A 20,205-nucleotide genomic window follows, 5' to 3' on the forward strand; every position below is an offset into this window, starting at 1 on the left:
AAGACACCCCAGCACTGGAGCTTTCTCTGGTCCCACTGTGGCATTCCCATAGGGAGCCAGGGTTTGAACGTAGATTGCACACCTAGATGGGGAGCTGGGGGCTGGTCCTTACGCTTCATACTATGTGCACTTAACCCAGTGCTCTACTGCCCGCCCCCCCATATATATATATATATATATATATTTAAGAAAGGGGGGGAAAGGAAACTATATGCATCAGTGATTAGAAAGATGTAGATAACCATCTGACTAGTAGAATTCAGGGTGGTTCTTTTTTTTTTTTTTTTCTATGATGAACCCGTTTTTAATTTGGAATCATCTCTGAAACCGTGATTTTAAAAAAAGCAACCATAAAACCTCTCTCCTGAAAACTCAGCTGTGGGCACAAATCATTTCAAAGGAAGTCGAAATGAAAAGCAACATCTCTGATTTTATACGATGAGCTCGAGCTGGATCCAGGAAGAGTAATTGCCTTTGTTTGCTTTAGTCATTAAGCAAGTAAAACATGAAAACAGGTGAGCGCTGACCTCAAGAACTAGGAAGTGAAGAACAACACATAACCGCCAAGGAGAGCCGGAGAGCGCCCTCAGAAAGAGCAATCACAAACTGAACGAGAGAATCCAAGTGTAATAAAAACGGATAGCTACATCCAAGACCCGTGTCCTTAAAAAGACCAATAAAGTAGACACACATCCAGCCAGTCTGAGAAAAGAAGCAAACCTCAGCGTGGAAAAGGGATCAGAAGTCTGGTATTAGAAGGTATTTTTCAAAGAATTACATGTAACACTGTATAATACAATGGAAGTGAATTTAGAAATCTACCAGAAATGGGTTATTTTTCAGGAATATAAATGAACACAAATTGACTAAAGAAAAAAAAAAAAAAAGGGAAATGTAGCCAGACCAGTCATCCTGAAAAAGAAATATATCAGTTAAAGTTGTGACAAAACAAAGCCCCCACTTTCCCTGAAGATCCCCTGCTCAGAGTGTTCAGGATGGGGCCTTTAAGTGAAGAATAAATACTTTCCTAACGTTGAATGGAGGTGGGGGTTTGGAATATTTTCAGTTCTTTTCTGAAGCTAGCATAGCTGATAGAAAAATCTGATAAATAAATAATCTGATAAAAAAAATAATGAGGGAAGAATTTTGCCAGTCAATCAAACTTCTGAATATTGATGCCCAAGTCCCAAATACAGTATTTTATTTGTTTGTTTGTTTGTTTGTCTGTCTGTTTAGATGCTACCATTGGGGAATCAAATCCAGGGTTTCAAAGTGCCAAATGTGGGTTCTATCACTAGGCAACTTCCCTATCCCAAAATATTTTCATTAAAATAAAAAAAATTATTGACATCAGGGTTATCTCTGGTGCTTGATGCCTGTGCGGAAATCAGTCAATCAATCTTCCTTCCTTTCTTTCTTTTCTTTTTCTTTTTAAGTGAAGACATAGAGAAATTGAGAGGGAGGACAGAGATAGTGAAAGAGAAAGAGAGAGACACCGCAGCACCTCTTCACCACTTGTGTGAAGCTTCTCCCCTGCAAGTGGGGGCTGGGGACTTGAACCTGGGTCCTCCTGCATGATGACATGTGTGCTCTAATGAGTACACCATTACTTGGCCTCCATCCCAAATCTTAAAGTTAGCATCAACTCAGTCCTTAATTAAATTGATTCTAACACTATACTACAAGAATAATGATATGTCACCAAACTCAGGCTACTCGTGTAATTCAAGGATGATTTAATATTAGGAAAGATATAATCTGATTACATTACTAAATTACAGAGATGGAACCAGGAACCTTGGAGCCAAAAAGACATGGCAGTCTTTTAGCTTCCTCATTACACCGACTCCCCCATGCAGTGTATATTCTTCTTAACAACTCTAGATAAAAGTGAGACCAAGGCACACAGTTCTCTTAAATAGTGGGAAATTCCTATCCTAAAATAAGATTCTGTTACCCTGGAGGTGGTGAAGCAGGTAGATCCTTAAACTTGTGTGTATGAGGTCCTGAGTTCGAGTCCCCTGCACTGTATAAATAAATAACTCTTTAGTCGATATAATAATATAATATAATATAATATAATATAATATAATATAATATAATATAATATAATATAATATAATATAATATAATATAATATAATATCCTCACTGCCCCAAAGCCAAATACTAACGACAGCCCATTTGGTCAAGAACCAGAGGAGATGCCTACCACTGTCCCCACATCATCAGCATTGAACAGCTCCCGCTTTCTGCCAAGATGTTTCCCAGATAATAACATATAGTCAGAGAAGCTCTGAGACACGTGGCCTTTTCTGGTCTTTGTACAGTTTGGTCCCCCTCCAAACCTAATTAAAAAATAAACATTTGAACTGTGCAAGTTGAATGTGCATGTCGAAACAATTCAAACAACGGAAGCAAATTCAAGCAACTGAAACAAAAATGAGCTTCTTTCTCCTCTGCAAATGAATATTCCTAATCGGCACTGTTTAAAGTGTTGTGTTATCCCTCCAATATGTGCTTTTATAAACCTATGAAATACGATCATTTAAATAAGTGCTACTACCTCTTCCTCTGCCCTCACACACACACCCCCACCCCCATCAGCACTGCTCAGCTCTGACTTACTGGTGGTGCTGGGGATTGAATCTGAGACTCAAGAGTTCCGGAAAGTCTGTTGTTCTACCACTAGAGATATTTCCCTGGTCCAAAATAGAAATAAAGCAGAGGAGATAGCATTATTATTGTGCAACAAGACTCTCAGGCCTGAGGCTTTGAGGTCCCAGGTTCAATCCCCTGCACCACCATAAGCCAGAGCTGAGCAGTGCTCTGGTAAAAACAAACAAAGAGATACTAAAGATGCTTTTCTTCTGGTTGCTTTTCCTGGTTTCTCACGGTTGTTCTTCCAGTTAATGTAAACGGCTCCATGTAAGCCCACGGGCCTTAAGCATCCATTCTGTGCTGACCAACCACAGCGGCTGAGTTCTGCCACACCCCCTTACCCAAGTGGGCACAGGCCACTTCAAGTTGGCTCCCCGCCTGGGAAGAGATCTTCTGTGGCTGCCCCATGGGGAGAACTAGGGTGATGTCTGTAGGGCAGGAAGGGCAGAGAAATGGGACCAAGAATGGGGGAAACTTTAGATCACCCCAAGTCTCTGTCACTCACCAGACACCCCATTGTCCAGATCAGGCTTCTTTGCTCTGCACAGTGGAGGTGTATTTAAGTAGAATTAGTTGCCCTCACTTAAAAAATTGGCTGATTTTGGTTTAAGATCCCAATTTCGAGATCCTTCGGACACATTGTAAGCCTCAGGCACCACTGGTCCCACTACCCTGCTTTGCAACGGTTCTCAGAAGCTGCCTTGGTGCTTTGATTTACCTGAATGTGTTTCCTGCTGTCTTCCCAGGCCTTGCACACATGGTTGCCAAGTACAGTCGCATGGGTTGGGCACTGCACAACTCCAGAGGCTGTCACTGTCCTGGACTAATACACGGAATGGTGCAGTATGGTGGCGGGCCTCGTGTCTTAGCTTTTGAGTTGGGCACCCCAATTCAGGGTGTTGACACATCCACTGAAGTTTTCACAAGAGCCCCACTTAAGGGCTCTGTGTGTGTCCAGACGTGCATGTTGCGGCCGTGGCAGTGAGACTTGAGTCCCCTTCTCTCTGTGCTCTTTTCACGGGTTGCTGCTGTGTTTCTGTCTTCAGTGTCAAGTCCTGCTGTAATCAGAAAGCAAGGGGGGGGGGTGAAGCCTGTGGACGTTCCCTGCTGGGGAAGAAAATGGGGCGCCTGGACCTGGCAGCAGGAGGGAGGCCAGAGGCCCGTGCTGAGTCTCCCACAAGCGGGGAGGGGGCAGCCAGGGAGGGTGTGGAATGAGGCCAGAAGCCCGGTGCCCTGGTACTGGGGAGGAGCAGAGTAAGCTGCCCTGGGGATGAGGGCAAGGCTGCTCCCCTCTCCTTCCCCCTCCCCTCTCCCCTCCCCTCTCCACTCCCCTCTCCCTTCCTCCTCCCCTTCCCCCTTTCCCTTCCCTCTTCCCCTCTCCCTCTCCCCTCCCCTTCCCCTTTTCCCTTCCCTCTTCCCCTCTCCCTCTCCCCTCCCCTTCCCCCTTTCCCTTCCCTCTTCCCCTCTCCCTCTCCTTCTCCCTCTCCCTCTCTCTTTCAGCAGAACTGAGCAGAGGCTCTGAGCTCCCTGTGATTAATCACTGAGCTGCAGCAGTGAGTGAGTGAAAGTTCAATCAGAACTGTGTTTGCTGATGAAACCCAACTGCAGGAGCCAGAGGCCAGAAGCACAGCCCTACTTCCTGTAAGCACACACAGCAGGAAGGTGGGGACAGGTGGGGTGGGGTAGGGTGCGGGCTGGGGCACCCCCTTCTCAAACACTGGGTGAGAGGGGTCAGAGCTGAGCTGCAACTTTGGCAGAAACAGGTGGTGTCATGTGTGTGAGCCCTTGGCTCCTGTGTACCTCAATTTCCTTATCTGGAACACGAAGATAACCTTTATTATTATTATTGTTGTTGTTGTTGTATTTATTGTTTTTATTGATGTTGTCGCTGTTAGGACAGAGAGAAATGGAGAGAGGAGGGGAAGACAGAGAGGGGGGGAAAGAAAGACCTGTTTCTCAGCCTGTGAAGTGACTCCCCTGCAGGTGGGGCACTGGGGCTCAAATGGGGATTCTTACTGCTGGTTCTTGTGCTTTGAGCCACCTGCACTTAACCCACTGTGCTACCAAAAATCCCTCTTTTTTTTTTTTAAGATTTGTTTATTCACTAATTAGAGAGGGAGAGGGAGAGGGAGAGGGAGAGGGAGAGGGGGAGGGGGAGGGGGAGGGGGAGGGGGAGGGAGAGGGAGAGGGAGAGAGAACCAGAGCACCACTCTAGCACATGGATGGCAGGGATCAAACTCAGGACCTCATGCTTGAGAGGCCAATGCTCTAACCTCTGCACCACCTCCCACGTCTGCCTGCCTGTCTGCCTCCCTTCCTTCCTTCATTTCTTTCTAGATTTATTTACTCATTCATTCATTCATTCATTCATGAATGAGACACACACAGAGAGAACCAGAGCATCACTCTGGCACATGTGATGCTGGGGATCAAACGGTGTCAGGTGTAAGGGAATATGGTGTTCAGAAACAAGTGACTCAAAAGCACAGCCACACTCACCACGGACACCATCACAGTTCTGTCGAGTGTGTTGCAAGTATTTACAATCACCTTACTTGGCAACTGGCAAGTGTAACTGAGTATCAGTACCCTCCTTCCACCTAGCTTAGCCTTTGGGCAGTTATCACACTATTGTTTCCTTGAGTTCGTCTGGCTGTTTGTGATCCTGCATCCGAGTGAGATCGCACGCCTTTGTCTTTCTCTGCCTGATGCATTTCGCTTAGCACAGTGCCCTCAAGCTTCATCCATGTGGCTGAAAATGACCAGGAGGGTTTCTTGACTCTTGTGCCGGGATGCTGTCCCATTGCACACAGAAGCCACATTCTCTTTCTCCTCGCAGTGGTGGGTGGGCATTTAGGATGTTTCAGTGCCTTGGCTTCTGTGAATGACACAGCGGTGCGTGGTGCATATGGGGGTGGAGACATGTCGTGAGGTAGTGAGTTCATTTCCTTTGGATGTACACCCCAAAGAGGGACTGTGGAGTCTATTTTTTAATATTTAACCTATTTTTACTTGCCGGAGGAAGCTCCATACTGTGCCCCACAGTGGCTGCATCAATTTACACTCTTTCCCTGCCACAACCATGCACAAGGTTTTTCTTTTGCTCCCCACCCTCACCCCTGAGTGTTACCTCTTGGCTTTTCAGTGGTGGCTATTCTAGCAGGCCTGATGTGCTCGCTCCTGTGGTTTTGATGTACACTTTGCTGGCGACTCCTGACACTGGACACCGTTCCCTGCCTTCTTGGTCATTCACATCTCTTCTTCAGCTCACTTGCCCACTGATAAATCAGATTTTTTGTTTGTTTGTTTCCCTCCCCACTGAGTCTAATGAGTTCCTTATGTATTTTAGGTATCACCCTCCTGAGCAGAGTGATAGCTTGCAAATATTTCCTCCTGTTCACTTTGTCAATTGTTTCTTTTGCCCTGCAGAAGCTTTATGGTTTGATGTGAATCCTGGGCATGAATTAAAGATAATAAAATATCTTCACATAGGTCAAACCAGAACTTTTTCTTTTTCCTGCTGAGTGAGGTTCACATATCAGCTCTGGGCAGAAAGAACAAAAAGGGAGTTAGGCGGTAGCACAGCGGGCTAAGTGCAAGGACCGGCTGAAGGATCCCGGTTCGAGCCCCCGGCTCCCCACCTGCAGGGGAGTCGCTTCATAGGCGGTGAAGCAGGTCTGCAGGTGTCTATCTTTCTCTCTCCCCTCTCTGTCTTCCCCTCCTCTCTCCATTTCTCTCTGTCCTATCCAACAACGACATCAACAATAATAATAACTACAACAATAAAACAGGAAGGGCAACAAAAGGGAATTAAAAATAAAAAGGACAAAAAGTTGAGAAACGGTCTTTGAGATGAAGAAGGAGGAGAGAAGCCAACTTCCATGATCCAGAAGTCTGCCCTGTTGGCTGGCATAGTAGGTGGACAACTGAGGGGTGGGAAATAAAGATGGTGTAGCCCGTACTGATAAATTCAGCACAGAGGGCCAGAGCAGTGTGGCAGGGGCTGGCAGAGGCCCCTCCCCATAGCCACGCCCCCAGAAGGCGCACCATAGCCACACCCCCGGAAGTTACTCTTTAGCCACGCCTCCCGGAAGTCCCCACTCTGCTTAGTAAAATGGTGCAGATCCAAGTGAGGCTCCTTGCTTCTTGAATAATAGACAACCTTGCATTCTCTCGTGTAGGCCGGTGTGATCATGAGGCTAGATTATGGTCTGTGTAAAAGTGAGTGTTTGGTGATCCCAGAAAGTTTGTTTAAAAGGTGGTGGTGGGGGGGACCCATCTTTCCTTGTTTTACCCTTTGCTGCCTGGGATAAGGAAATCATGGTTATACACAAGCAGCCACGTTGAACTATGAGATGTTGAGCTAAGATTAATGGAAAGTCTAGATGAAAGGAACTTGGAGTTGTCAGAGTGGCCCTGTGCTTCTTACCTCAAGGTTTCTTGTTAGTGTGTGTGTGTGTGTGTGTGTGTGTGTGTGTGTGTGTGTTACTATATTATTCAAGTCGATATTTTGGGATTTTTGGTTGCTTGCATCTTGAGTAAAGAATTAGGAATATTGCACCAAAGCAAAGGACTCTGGGGGAGGAGGAGTTGGGAGGGAGTGCAGATAGCATGGGGGTCCTGATGCATGATGGCGGAAAAGGCCCTAAACTTGGGGTGAGGGTGTTCTGCAGATACCCATCACGGGGAGATGAAAAATTGTACCAGTGTGTCAACAACTATATTAAACAATTATTCCCTCCCCTCAATTAAAAAAAAAATGAGGAAAGGTCATTTGATGAAAGGAATATCCAGAGAACACATTTTTGTATGAGGTTAATTGAGTGTGTCTCCAAATGTTCCTTTTAAAAAGATTTTATTTACTTATGTGATAGAGAAAGGAATGAGGAGAGACCAAGATAACCAGAGCATCATTCTAGCACATTCAATGCTGACGCTCAAAGAGAAACTCATGCTTGCGAATCCAACACTTTACCCACTGCTCCAGTTTCTGGGCCACTCAGAATGTCACCAGGTATAGTGAACATACAAATACCAGCGGTCTCTCTGATGTCCTACAACAGCCTCTCTGGAGGGGCATCTCAGAAACATACGTGTCTTGTTTCCCTGTAATTTGCTACAAAGTCTGTGTCCTAAAAGAAGGACAGTAAAGAGAAGGGAAGAAGGTAGAGCATTAGCCATTTACTAGAATCCAGTCTTCTCCCAAGTGGAAGGTGTTTATGGGTTGCTCTTTCTCTAAGCAAGTTCACAAGCTTGCCCTGTAGAGCTCAGATGAAGCCATGAGATCTGCTTTGACCAGTCAGTCAACTGTGAGCAGAAGTGACATGTCACTCAGTGCTAGTCCATGGTCTCACATATCTAAGTGATATTTTAAGTTAAGGCTGAACTATCATCCCAGCTTTTGGGATGGAGATAAGAGAGTCTTACTCAGCCCATGCTGGAAATGTGAAGTGAACAAGAACCTGTGAGGATATTGTGTCAGAACCTCACCTATTCTGACTGATGCCAGCTCATTTGAGGAAAATCCCTCCTCCTCTTTCTGCATATAGCCATCAAGATCTTTCATTGGCCAGAGGGAATTCTTGACTTGCTTTTTTTTAAATCTCTTTAACATGTTAAACACATATCTACTGTTCTATTCTTGGCTGAAAGTTTTCTCTCTCCTCTCTGAGTAATAACCTTTCTTTAATGTGTGTATTTCTCCCAATAAATATTTTCTAACCTGCAGGGTATTGTGTAAGAGTCACCAGATTTAGACTCTTTGATGATTTTTTTTCTTTTTTGGGTCTCCTCCATGATTTTTTGTTTTGTTTTGTTTCTTCTATGCTTGAGTATTCTCCATGGGTTAACCTGAATTAATATGTAGCCGGCATTCTCTCTGGTTTCAGAAAGTGTTGGCATTTTGACAGCAAGGATGAAGTCACAAGGTAGATGGATACAGAACTATATTGGATTCCACTTTATTTTATTGTTCAAGATAGATACTTAACTCATAAAAAGCCTGGGATTGTGAGACACAATGATACATGTAGTCCAACTACAACTACCAAATATATTTATTACCAACTTACACAACTTTGAAGAAAGGTTTTTGTAAACCTGGCAAAAAAAAAAAAAAGGAAAAGAAAAGATAAAAAGGCACTGATGCATTTGACCATACAGCCATCAAGTATTTGTTGAGAATCTTAGATCTACATCAGAAAATAAGGACTGACTGCTTTTCTGGAGGGTACTTTAAAATAAGAAGGCTAGAAGCAGAATTGAGATCCAGTAGCCCAAGCCACTCACTTCATCTGGACTCTACACCAAGCCTCAGTTTTCCATTTGTGAACTAAAGATTCTTCTTCTTCTAGCGTTTGCCCTTCTTCCGTAGCCAGTCAACAGTGTCAGGTTGAGCCTGATGTAAAGTTTTGAGACCTCCTTTGAATCTGTAGAGGTGGCAGTCGTTGACTATGTGGGTCATAGTCTGTCTGTAGCCACAGGGGCAGTTCGGGTCATCTCTGGCTCCCCAGCGATGGAACACAGCGGCGCACCGGCCATGGCCTGTTCAATAGCGATGGAGGAGGGCCCAATCATAACGTGCTAGGTCAAAGCCGGATGGACGCTTGCAGGGGTCTGTGATGAGGTGTTTGTTCTTGACCTCAGCTGACTGCCAACTCTGTTTCCAAGAGACTGGAACAGAGAAGTTCAGTGTAGGCGTAGGAGACCAGATTGGGTGACGAGACGTCAAGCGTTGGACAGGGTGGGCGAAGATATCCGCGTATATTGGCAGGTCCGGTCGAGTGTAGACATGGGAAATGAACTTAGATGATGCCGCATCCCGACAAATATCTGGCGGGGCGATGTTGCTAAGAACTGGCAGCCATGGAACCGGGGTGGAACGGATGGTTCCAGAAATTATCCTCATGGAGGAATATAATTTGGAATTGACCAAGTGGACATGGGGGCTACGGAACCATACTGGGGCACAGTATTCTGCAGTGGAATAGCATAATGCCAGAGAGGATGATCGTAGTGTGGAAGCGCTCGCACCCCACGAGGAGCTGGCTAGTCTTGCAATGATGTGATTCCTCGCGCCCACCTTTGCTGCAGTTTTGATGAGATGTTCGTGAAATGACATAGTGCGATCGAGAGTAACGCCGAGATAGACTGGCTGGGCTTCATGCCGGATTCTCGTATCGCCAAGATGCACATTAAGCTCACGCGAGGCCGAAGCATGGTGTAGATGGAAAACAGATGATACCGTTTTTGCAGTGCTAGGGATTAGTCGCCATTTTTTACAGTAATCAGATATCAGAGACATGTCTTTCGTGAGTGTTTCCTCGAGGATGTCGAACTTTGATGCCTGAGTTGCACAGCAGATGTCATCGGCGTAGATGAACTTCCTTGAAGAAGTTTCTGGGAGGTCATTGATGTAAAGATGATCATAATCATCATGTCACCCAAGGGTCCAACTTAGACTCCTGTAAACAGCTCCTGTCTGAAGTCGAATCGATAGTCCTGGTGCTTGGTTGGAGGTGGGTGGTGGGGCAAATACGTGAGAACAGGAGAACAAGATCTCTCAGATCGATTCTACTGGGGAGAACAAATGTCAGGAAATGAGGAGGAAGAGGTCCAGGAGAAAGAAAGAGAAATCTGCATCCTCTGACCCAGTTAGCCTACCTGATGTCAGTTGTAGCTGGGACTGGGCTGTTGACAGTGTGAGTCGGATAACTAGTGAAAGCCAAGGGAGTCTATTGCTAGCTACATCTGGTTATAAGATGAGGGGGTGTTGCAATCATAGGGATTCCGCTACAGTAGCTCACACAGCTGTACAAGATATGGATGCATTTCAATATAAAGCAGCAAGAGGTGACCTGGCAGGTGACTCAGTGGTTAGAACCCTGGACTTAAAAGCGTGAGGTTCTGAGTTTGATCCCTGCCATCGACTGCTGGAATGATGCTCTGGTTCTTTGTCTCCATTCTGTCACTAATAGATAAATTGAGAGAGAGAGAGAGAGATGCCCCTGCATCTCTCCTTGCTTCTTTCATGGCAGCAGCAGGGAAGTCTAGAATGAATGGGCAAGGTGGTAGAGGGGTCAAGAGGTGGCAGTCAGAGGTCTCTGCTGAGGGGCCCCTGGCACTCTGTGTCAAGGAGGAGGCTGGTGTGGGAGCAGGACTGGGCTGGTGATAGGCTGGCCCAGATTAGTCAGCTCACACCCTGCAGATCATCCAGGGTGCCCCTTCATCCCCAGGCCCCTAAAAAACTTCATTTCTACTTTGAGAAGGAAGTTGGTTGTCATGGATATTTAATCTTTATCATTGTTTGGCCCCAGGCCTCCCAGGAATTTAAAGGAAACGAGGCTATTATTCTGTGCCCTGTGGAATGACTGTGGGAGAGAATCAGGTCGAGTCCCTTGTCACTGGGTCCTGTGGTGATTTGTCATCTGCTTGAGAAAAGTGGGGGCGGAGGGGTAGCATAATGGTTCTGCCAAAGACTCTCATGCCTGAGACTCTGAGGCCCCAGGTTCAATCTTTAGCTCCCCCATCAGCCAGTGCCGAGCAGTTGCTCTCAGAAAAATAAATGAAGGAGGAGGAGGAGGAGAAGGAAGGAGAAGAAACACTTATTTCCCTAAAACAGTGTAAGAGAATCTCTTAACCAACCCTCTGTTTTCTGGAAGCTTCCGTTGGCATAACCAGTCAACAGAAAGACTAGACAACTCCATATCTTTCCCTCCATCAGCCAGCCTGGAAGTAGCTTCCTGTCTCTGAACTCTGACTCAGTTTCTCATTTCCAGCCTCCCAGTTCATGAGCTTCACTTTTATGCACAATAGACTCTTACTAGCTATTTGAATACTGTCTCACTGATCTGGTTTTAATTCTTACTATTTCTGGAAGAATTTTTGACAGTTCAAAGAAGGGCTTTTATTCGGGAAAAGAAACTCACTTGTAGTCAGAATGATGTGTAGCCAAAACAGACCGGGACGTGATATTTTTGTCACTGCCGAGTGCTTGAGCAGAGAGCTTGGTGTCCCCAGGGTGCTGGAGAGAGGAACCCAGCTCTCAGCACTGCCTCGAGGCTACTCAAACCCAAAGACATCCTAGTTTGTTGGGAAGATTTTTGCTGTTTTGCTATTTTGAGGGCTGTGACCCCAAGAGCCCTGGGAACACACCCCTGCCAGCAGCCTTGAGCACAGCCATTGCTGTGGAGCGAGAGAAGCTCTAGGCACAGAGAGGCTGAGCAGGTGGAACCCTAGGTGGTTACAGAAGTGCCCACAGGCCTCCTCTGCCTTCCACACACTTTCCACTCAAGAGGCCAAGGTGTGGCCCAGTGCCAAGGCCCAGACTTGCCCACTACAGACCTGCAAGGGACTTACAGGCTGTTTGTTCTCTGCTGTTTGCAGCCAGAGCCCTAGCTAGTTTTTTTAAATTGTTATTTATTTATTTTCCCTTTTGTTGCCCTTGTTGTTTAACATTGTAGCGGTCACTGATGTCATTGTTGTTGGATAGGACAGAGAGAAAAGGAGATAAGAGGGGAAGACAGAGAGGGGGAGAGAAAGATAAACACCTGCAGACCTGCTTCACTGCCTGTGAAGCGACTCCCCTGAAGGTGGAGCCAGGGGCTCGAACTGGTATCCTCACACCGGTCCTTTCGCTTTGCGCCAGGTGCGCTTAACCCACTGTGCTACCGCCCAACTCCCCCCATGTTGTCATTTTTTTTAAATTTATTTTTAATTTATTTATTTCCTTTGTTGCCCTTGTTGTTTTATTGTTGTAGTTATTATTGTTGTTGTCGTTGTTGGATAGGACAGAGAGAAATGGAGAGAGGAGGGGAAGACAGAGAGGAGGAGAGAAAGATAGACACCTGCAGACCTGCTTCACCTGTGAAGTGACTCCCCTGCAGGTGGGGAGCCGGGGTTCGAACCGGGATCCTTATGCCGGTCCTTGTGCTTTGCGCCACCTGCGCTTAACCCGCTGCGCTACAGCCCGACTCCCCCATGTTGTCATTTTTAAGACATTCTTTATTTAAATTTTATTGTAGTTCCCTGTATTTTAGAGCAATTGAGAAAAAATTTTTGTTAGTACTCATTAAGATTTTTTTTCTTTTTTTTTTTTCTTACAGAATTACATGTCGACAGGAGTTTGAATTCACACCGTCCCCACTACCAGAGTTCTGAATCTTCATTCTCCCTTATCCCATAATTCCTTTAGCCAGTCATTTGTCAGTGGGTGTTGGGGCTGCTCCCACTCTTTGGCAATTGTGAACCATGTAGCTGTGAACATAGGGGTGCGTATAGCCCTTGGAATTTGTGCTTGCGTGTCTTGGGATATACCCAAGGCTGTGGTGGTTGGCCTGCAGGAGCCAGGCCTCCTTGGGGGTCACCTTCATGATGGACATGACTCACCAGGCTGTGTGTTGTGGGGGTTCAGCTGAGCAGCCCTGGGGGAGGTGGGGGTGCTTTCTTGGCTGTTTTTATTATTTTTCGTGTGTGTGTGTGTGTGTGTTCATATTGGAGTTTCTTCCGTCAGGAAACTCCGTAATAACTGGAATAACTGGTCTATTCACCTTTGCAAAAACAACCAGAGAACCCGAAACAGACTCGCAGGAAGAATCTTCCGTAATCTGGGCCAGGAAAGATGACGCTGAGAGAGATGGGGCCACAGTTAGGAGCTGCGCTGAGAGAAGATGGAGGAGCAAGGAGATGGAAAATTTAATAATCACATTAAAAAATTAAACGCCGGGCCCCAGCGGTTGTCACTTTCCATCCGCTGAGATTCACAACACTTGACATCCAATTATAATTGTGGGTTCCTATAAAACAGCCCATTAACTGCGGCTGTAAATTATTATGGCTTCTGTAGAGTGGGCCGCTGGTTTAGAGGAGGAGAACGAGGTCTATGGAAATCAGGCGCGAGCAGCTTTGTCTCTGGGAGATGCCCTGCCCCCAGGGGGCTGAGGGGAGGGGCTGGACTAGTAGACCATGAGGTCTGCCCAAGGTACAGCTGCGCTTGCGTGTGACGGATCGCGTCCACTGCCTGATGAGCCTTGAGCTTCACATCTGGTCACCTGGCATCCACAGGGCTGAGCCTGAGGTCTGGGGTCCACACTGCCCTCCACACATACGCGCGCGCACACACACATGCAGACACACACGTGCTGATCACTCCTCCCAGCCACCAAAGGAGAAGTCGATAAAGACCATGGCCCCCAGGACATGCTTCCAACAGTGTTTAAAAGGTTTATTTCTAAATATTTTATTTCACTTAATGAGACAGAGACACAGAGATATACAGACAGAGAGACCAGAGCACTGCTTAACTCTGGCTGATGGTGGTGTTGGGGATTGAACCTGGGACCCCAGAGCCTCAGGCAGGAGAGTTCTGTATATCCATTGTATGGTCTCCCCAAGAAACCACACCCTCCTTTTTTTTTTTTTTTTTTTTAAGATTTATTCTTTTTTTTTTCCCTCACCTCTGTGAGAGAGAAGAGAGACCAGAGCAGCACTGCTCAGCTCTGACAAATAGTGTCAGAGATTAACCTGGGGTCTCAGGCACTGGATTGTCTGCCTGGCCCCTTAAAAATAGTCTCTTTTTAAAAGTTTCATTTTAGGTTATTTATTAATGAGAGAGGGGAGGGAGGAGGGAGAGAACATACACCAGAGCATCACTGTCATATTCACTCTCAGGGGATTGAACCTGGGGCCTCATGCTTGAAAGTCCAGTGCTCTATGGACTCTCATTTGCTGGGCCACTGAAATATTCTTTTGAAAAATAATTTATTCATGTTTGGCTGGAGACAGGGAGAAATTGAGAGAGAAGAGAGAGAAAGAGAGGGAGAAAGGAAGAGAGATACCTGTAGCACTGCTTCACCACTCGTGAAGCTTCCTTCCTGCAGGAGGGGACCAGGGCCTTGAACCCAGGTCTTCGCACATGATAACATGTGTGCCACCATCTGGCTCTATCAACTAAAATATTCTTAAAGAATTTTTTTTATTTAGTTAGTTTCTTTTTTCAACCCCTCTTCTCTATCTGTACTCTTCCTGGGAGAGGAAGGCCAAGCTTGGGCTGTGTGGTTTGGTCTTGCCAAGGATTCATTCTCACTGTGGGACTGCTCAGCCCTGGTGGACTATTTTTCAAATCTATCTACCTACCTACCTACCTATCTCTCAGCATCACTCTGACATACCTGGCAGGACTAGGGATTGAACTTGAGACCTTGTGCTTGAGAGTCCAGTGCTTTATCCCTGTGCCACCTCAGCCCTGGTGGAGTTAGTTTTCTGTTGGTCCACCTGCATCTGTTTCACATCTTCCACAAGTTCCCCAGAACTTCTTGGCTAGTAGTCATGTCCCCTCCTTCTAGGATTGCTAGGATTGATTTATTTAATTGTTTCAGGAGGGGATGGAAGCCAATATGTAGACTAAATCCAACTTTCAAAAACCAGCAGTTGCCCGTTGAATTTTACAGTTTGGTTAAGTCAAAAACACAGGAAAAAGGAATCTGTAACATGGGTAGTTGTTTTCCCAAACACGTAATACACATCATCACATTCATCTTCTTAAAGAGTTATTCATGGGGAGTCAGGCAGTAGCGCAGTGGGTTAAGCGCAGGTGGCGCAAAGCACAAGGATGGGCATAAGGATCCCGGTTCGAACCCTGGCTCCCCACCTGCAGGGGAGTCCCTTCACAGGCGGTGAAGCAGGTCTGCAGGTGTCTATCTTTCTCTCCTCCTCTCTGTCTTCCCCTCCTCTCTCCATTTCTCTTTGTCCTATCCAACAACGACAACAACAATAATAACTACAACAATAAAACAACAAGTTGCAACAAAAGGGAATAAATCAATAAAATAAATAAAAATAAATAAATTAAAAAAAAGATTTATTCATGAGCAAGAAAGAATGGGGAAGGGGGGGTGGCACACCTGGTTGAGCGTGCATGTTACAGTCTGCAAGGATGGGTTCAAGTCCCTGGCGCCCACCTGCAGGGGGAAAGCTTCACAACTGGTGAAGCAATGCTGTAGGTGTCTCTCTGCCTCTTTCCCTCTCTGTACCTCTCCTCTCAATTTCTGATGGTCTCTATCATATAAATACAGATAATGAGAGAGAGAGGGAACCAGAGCATCATGTAGGCACATACAGTGCTGGGGATCAAACCAAGGACTTCATGCTTGAGAGTCCAATGCTTTATCCACTGTGCCACTTCCTGGGATACACACATTCATCTTCCTGAGAATCCTGTGGGGGTACGACTCCCATTGACAGCCCCGTTTTACAGATGGCGAAACTGAGGCACAGAGCAGTCAAGCTCACATGCAGTTACTCACTTGCAGAGCCAAGACTTCAAGCCCAGGTTGTCAAAATCCAAAGGATTCTTAGCTGGACTTCTGCCCTTTCTTTTCTCGTGTTTCTTAATTACTGTATTCCTATACCTTGCAAGGGCTTTTCATGTCTCAAGAAAACATGAAATGGGGATAATTATTTTTAAAAATTTTTAAAAACTTTCTCATTTTCCCCCCTTGACTTTCATCTAAGTACACTCTTTATTTAGACACTGAGAGTTCCACCCTTCTGCTAATGTCTCGCCTTGGGCATCTTTCCACAGAGCCAGAGCTTCTGGTCTTCTCCTTTTTTTTTTAAGGTGGTCAGAGAGTCTCTAGTTCCTCCCAGGATCCTTTTGTCTCAGACAAAGGGAAGACAAGTTTGTGTTCTTGTAGTTTTCTCCTGAGGGATGGGGTTTGAGTGTACAGTGAGTATCCTGGGGGAAGGGGTTCCCTGCTGTGGGAAGCGGCTTTTTCCTGAGATTATTTTGGTAGCAGAGTTGAGGGGCATGCTCTCTCCCCCAAATGCCCTCACTAGGAGTCGACTGGGGCCCTGGAATGAGACAGTAGGGACATGCCAGGCCCCATAGCCCCACAGGCTCCTGTCCCATGCCCTGTCCTCAGCACCCTGCCCTGGGGGGCTCTCACTCACCCACTTGAGTGCCTCTTCTGTAACCTCTTCAGTTCAGGAAGGAGAAGAAATAAAATCACCCTCTCCAGTGATTATAATGTCCTGTTTTGACAAGAGAAGAGGCTGAGGGCTGAGGGCTCGCCGCTCATGTGGTAGGTAGGGTGTGCGCTTTGTCACGAGCACGGCCTGGGTTTGAGCCCCCAAACTACATGGGAGTGCTACAGCACTGGCAGGGGGAGCTCCACTGCTGAGGTGTCTCTCTCCTTCTCTGGGGGTGACTCTCTCTGACAGAAGTAAAAGAAATGAATGAAAAAGTCATCTTATGAGCAGTGAAATCGCACAGGCATGAGCGCCTGGCACTACAAAAAGACATGAATAAATTCAACAAAATAGAATGAAGGAAAGAATGGGCTGGGTGGTGGCATACCTGGTTGAGTGCACATGTTACAACTCACACGAGGATGCAGGTTCCAGCCCCTGGTCTCTACGTGCAGGGAGTGAGCTTTGAAAGTGGTGAAGCAGGTCTGTGGGTGTCTGTCTGTCTCTCTTACTCTTCATCTGCCCCTTCCCTCTCAATTTTTTGACTCTATCTTTATTATTATTATTATTAGATAGGGACTGAAATTGAGAGGGTTGGGGAGATAAGATGGGAAAGAGACAGAGAGATACCTGTAGGTCATCACTCGTGAAGCTTTCCCTCTGTAGGTGGGGACCAGAGGCTTGAACTCAGGTCCTTGTGAACTGTAATATGTGCACTTAACCAGATATGCCACTGCCTGGCCACCCCTGACTGCCTCTATCCAATAAATAAAGATAACAATTTAAATATATATACTAGAGAAGAAAAGAAACCAAAAAGCAAGCAATCAGATGTCTCAAACAGTCTACCCAAGAGCTGTCACTTGTGGGTGTGGACTCTTTTCCTTCCTTGCTTGGACAAAGAGGTAGAGAGAGGCTGAAAAATCCCATAACACCAAACTTTCCTAATGTGGTGTGGTGTGGGGAGGGGGCCGGGCTTGAACCTGGATCTTGCCCAGCACACGACCCAAGTGAGCTAGTTCACCAGCCCGGCAGGTGTATTCTCTCTGGCCCAGGTCATCTGAAATCCTGCAGGCTCACGAGTGCTTTACCAGTCCCTTAACTACCAGGAAGAATGAAGCTTGGGGGTTATCACCCCCAACCCCCGCCCCAGTCAGGATCTGCATCTCCCAGGATTAACCGTTCTATTAGGAAAACTTCACTGTGTAGCAGGGCAGACCTCTAACTACAAGGCCTTTGGTCTTTGTCTCCTCAGTTTGAGTCTCTTGTTGAAAATGATGGGCTTAGGTGCAGGATAAATAGCATAATGGTTATGCAAACAGACTCTCATGCCTGAGGCTCCAAAGCCCTAGGTTCAATCCCCTGCACCACCATAAGTCAGAGCTGAAGAGGGCTCTTCCCCGCTTTTGCCTAGTTGACTTTAGACTCTCCAGCCATGTAGATTCTCTGTGGAAGTGATGGACTCTGGTCTCTTCTCCTGCTGGTCCACCTGCTGTCAATTTGGTTCCCTAAGCAGCCCAGGAAGAACCCAGAGGCTAGGGAGAAGTTTCCTTTCCACCACTACAAAAGTTCCATACTCCAGTGTGTCTGTGAGTAGTGGAATCATGGGTGTTTTCAATCCCTTTTCTTCATTTTAAAAAATTTATTTATTTTCCTTTTTGTTGTCCTTTTTATTATTATTGTTGTAGTTATTGTTGTTGTTATTGATGTCATCATTGTTGGATAGGACAGAGAGAAGTGGAGAGAGGAGGGGAAGACAGAGAGGGAGGAGAGAAAGAGAGACACCCGCAGACCTGCTTCACCGCCTGTGAAGTGACTCCCCTGCAGGTGGGGAGCCGGGGGCTCGAACTGGGATCCTTAGTCGGTCCTTGCGCTTTGCGCCACCTGCACTTAACCCACTGTGCTACCACTCAAAAAGGATGTGCTACCATCCTTTTTCTTTTGTAACATTTCTGGTCTCATATGTGAGAGACTGTCAGGGGGTATGTGGACGTTCTGGCAAAACCTGTTCAGCGTCAGAGTAATGGCTCCTTGAGTACAGCATGGGGCAAAGTGCAAGGACCAGAGTAAAGATCCCAGTTCAAACCCCCGGCTCCACACCTGCAGGGGAGTCGCTTCACAGGTGGTGAAGCAGGTCTGCAGGTGTCTGTCTTTCTCTCCCCCTTTCTGTCTTCCCCTCCTCTCTCCATTTTTCTCTGTCCTATCCAACAACAATGACAACATCAATAACAACAATAACTACAACAAGAATAAAAAACAAGGTCAACAAAAAGGAAAATAAATTAATTAATTAAATAATTTTAATTTAGTTTATTTCTTATTTTGGATAGAGATAGAAATTGAAAGGGAAGGGGGTACAGAGAGGGGGAGAGACAGAGAGACACCTGCAGCCCTGCTTCACAGCTCGTGAAGCTCCCCTCCTACAGGTAGGAGCTGGGAGCTTGAACCTGGGTCTTTGTACATTGTAACATGTGTGCTCAGGGATTCTTGACAGCTCAGCTCCACTCAGGAAACATGGACTGAGTGAATTCTCCTCTCTTGATGGAAAGGGAAAAAAGGCAGGTGAGAAGCATTAAGAGAGTCTCATGAAATTCCCTTCTCTCTGAAATCAGATGTGTGGGGAAAGCCCTTCCCTTGTAGCAATGACTCTGCTTTGAATTTAATTTTATCATTATTATATTTATTTATTTTTACCACCAAGGTTACTGCTGGGATTTGGTGGCTGCATGACAAATCCACAGCTCTCAAGGGCCTTCCCCCCCCCCTTTTTATTTCCTCCTTTCTTTTCTTTGATAGAGACAGAGCAAAATTGAAAGGGAAGGAGGAGATAGAGAACAAGAGAGACAGACGCCTGCAAACCTCTCATGCAGCTTTCCCCTGCACGGGGGGAGCGGAGGCTTGAACTGGGATCCTCCTTGCACATGGTAACGTGTGCGCTCAACCCGGTGCACCACACCACCCAGCCCCTTTACATTTTAATTCATCAGGGCCAGTGTGTGGTGGACACATATGCTTCCCTGTAAGGTTGAGGTGAGGAGAGAGGTGATGGTGAGAAGAGAAGAGAAGAGAGATTCTGCTAATACCTGTATTGGGTGGAGAGGACCAGCACTGGTGCTCCTGGATCTGAAGTCTGGCGGGGTCAGCCCTGAAATCTCAGGGCCAAGTTTCCTGCTTCCAGACTGTTGGTCAGGGTCACTCCTCCTTGTGTTCTCCACGAGGGCTGGGCACCAGCGGCCCAGCTATTTCTCCGTCAATCCTGTGGGTTCTTCCAGCTCTGTTGAGAATGGTTAAGACAACTCAACTAAGACCCCTGACGCATTGTTGGCTTTGATTTTGTTATCTATAAATCACATCTGGGTCAAGTCAGATGATCTTCCTAGTACTGATCCCCGGCTTTTAATTCTCTCTCTCTCTTCTGCCCTCTCACTTGCTCATTTTTCTAAATTTACTGTGAGAATCAGAGGGAGTAGGATGGCAGATTTCATAAAAAAACAAACAAACAAAAAAAACATGGCATAGAATGAGACCGTGTGCTGCAACCACGAGTCTCAGTGTCTCGGCAGGCTGGGGACATGCCCCT

The 20,205-nt window shown here is 46.4% G+C and overlaps 1 long non-coding RNA gene across 1 annotated transcript; it reads left to right on the forward strand.

Annotated features, from left to right (window-relative positions):
- Window positions 1-4,145: 4,145 nt before the first annotated feature.
- LOC132533084 (uncharacterized) lies at window positions 4,146-13,414 on the forward strand. Its single transcript, XR_009544966.1, has 3 exons — window positions 4,146-4,301; window positions 12,764-12,928; window positions 13,171-13,414. It is a non-coding gene; the product is annotated as an uncharacterized LOC132533084 (long non-coding RNA).
- The last annotated feature ends 6,791 nt before the right edge of the window (window positions 13,415-20,205 follow it).

This window comes from Erinaceus europaeus, chromosome 15, assembly GCF_950295315.1.
Source record: "Erinaceus europaeus chromosome 15, mEriEur2.1, whole genome shotgun sequence".
Classification (NCBI taxonomy): domain Eukaryota; kingdom Metazoa; phylum Chordata; class Mammalia; order Eulipotyphla; family Erinaceidae; genus Erinaceus; species Erinaceus europaeus.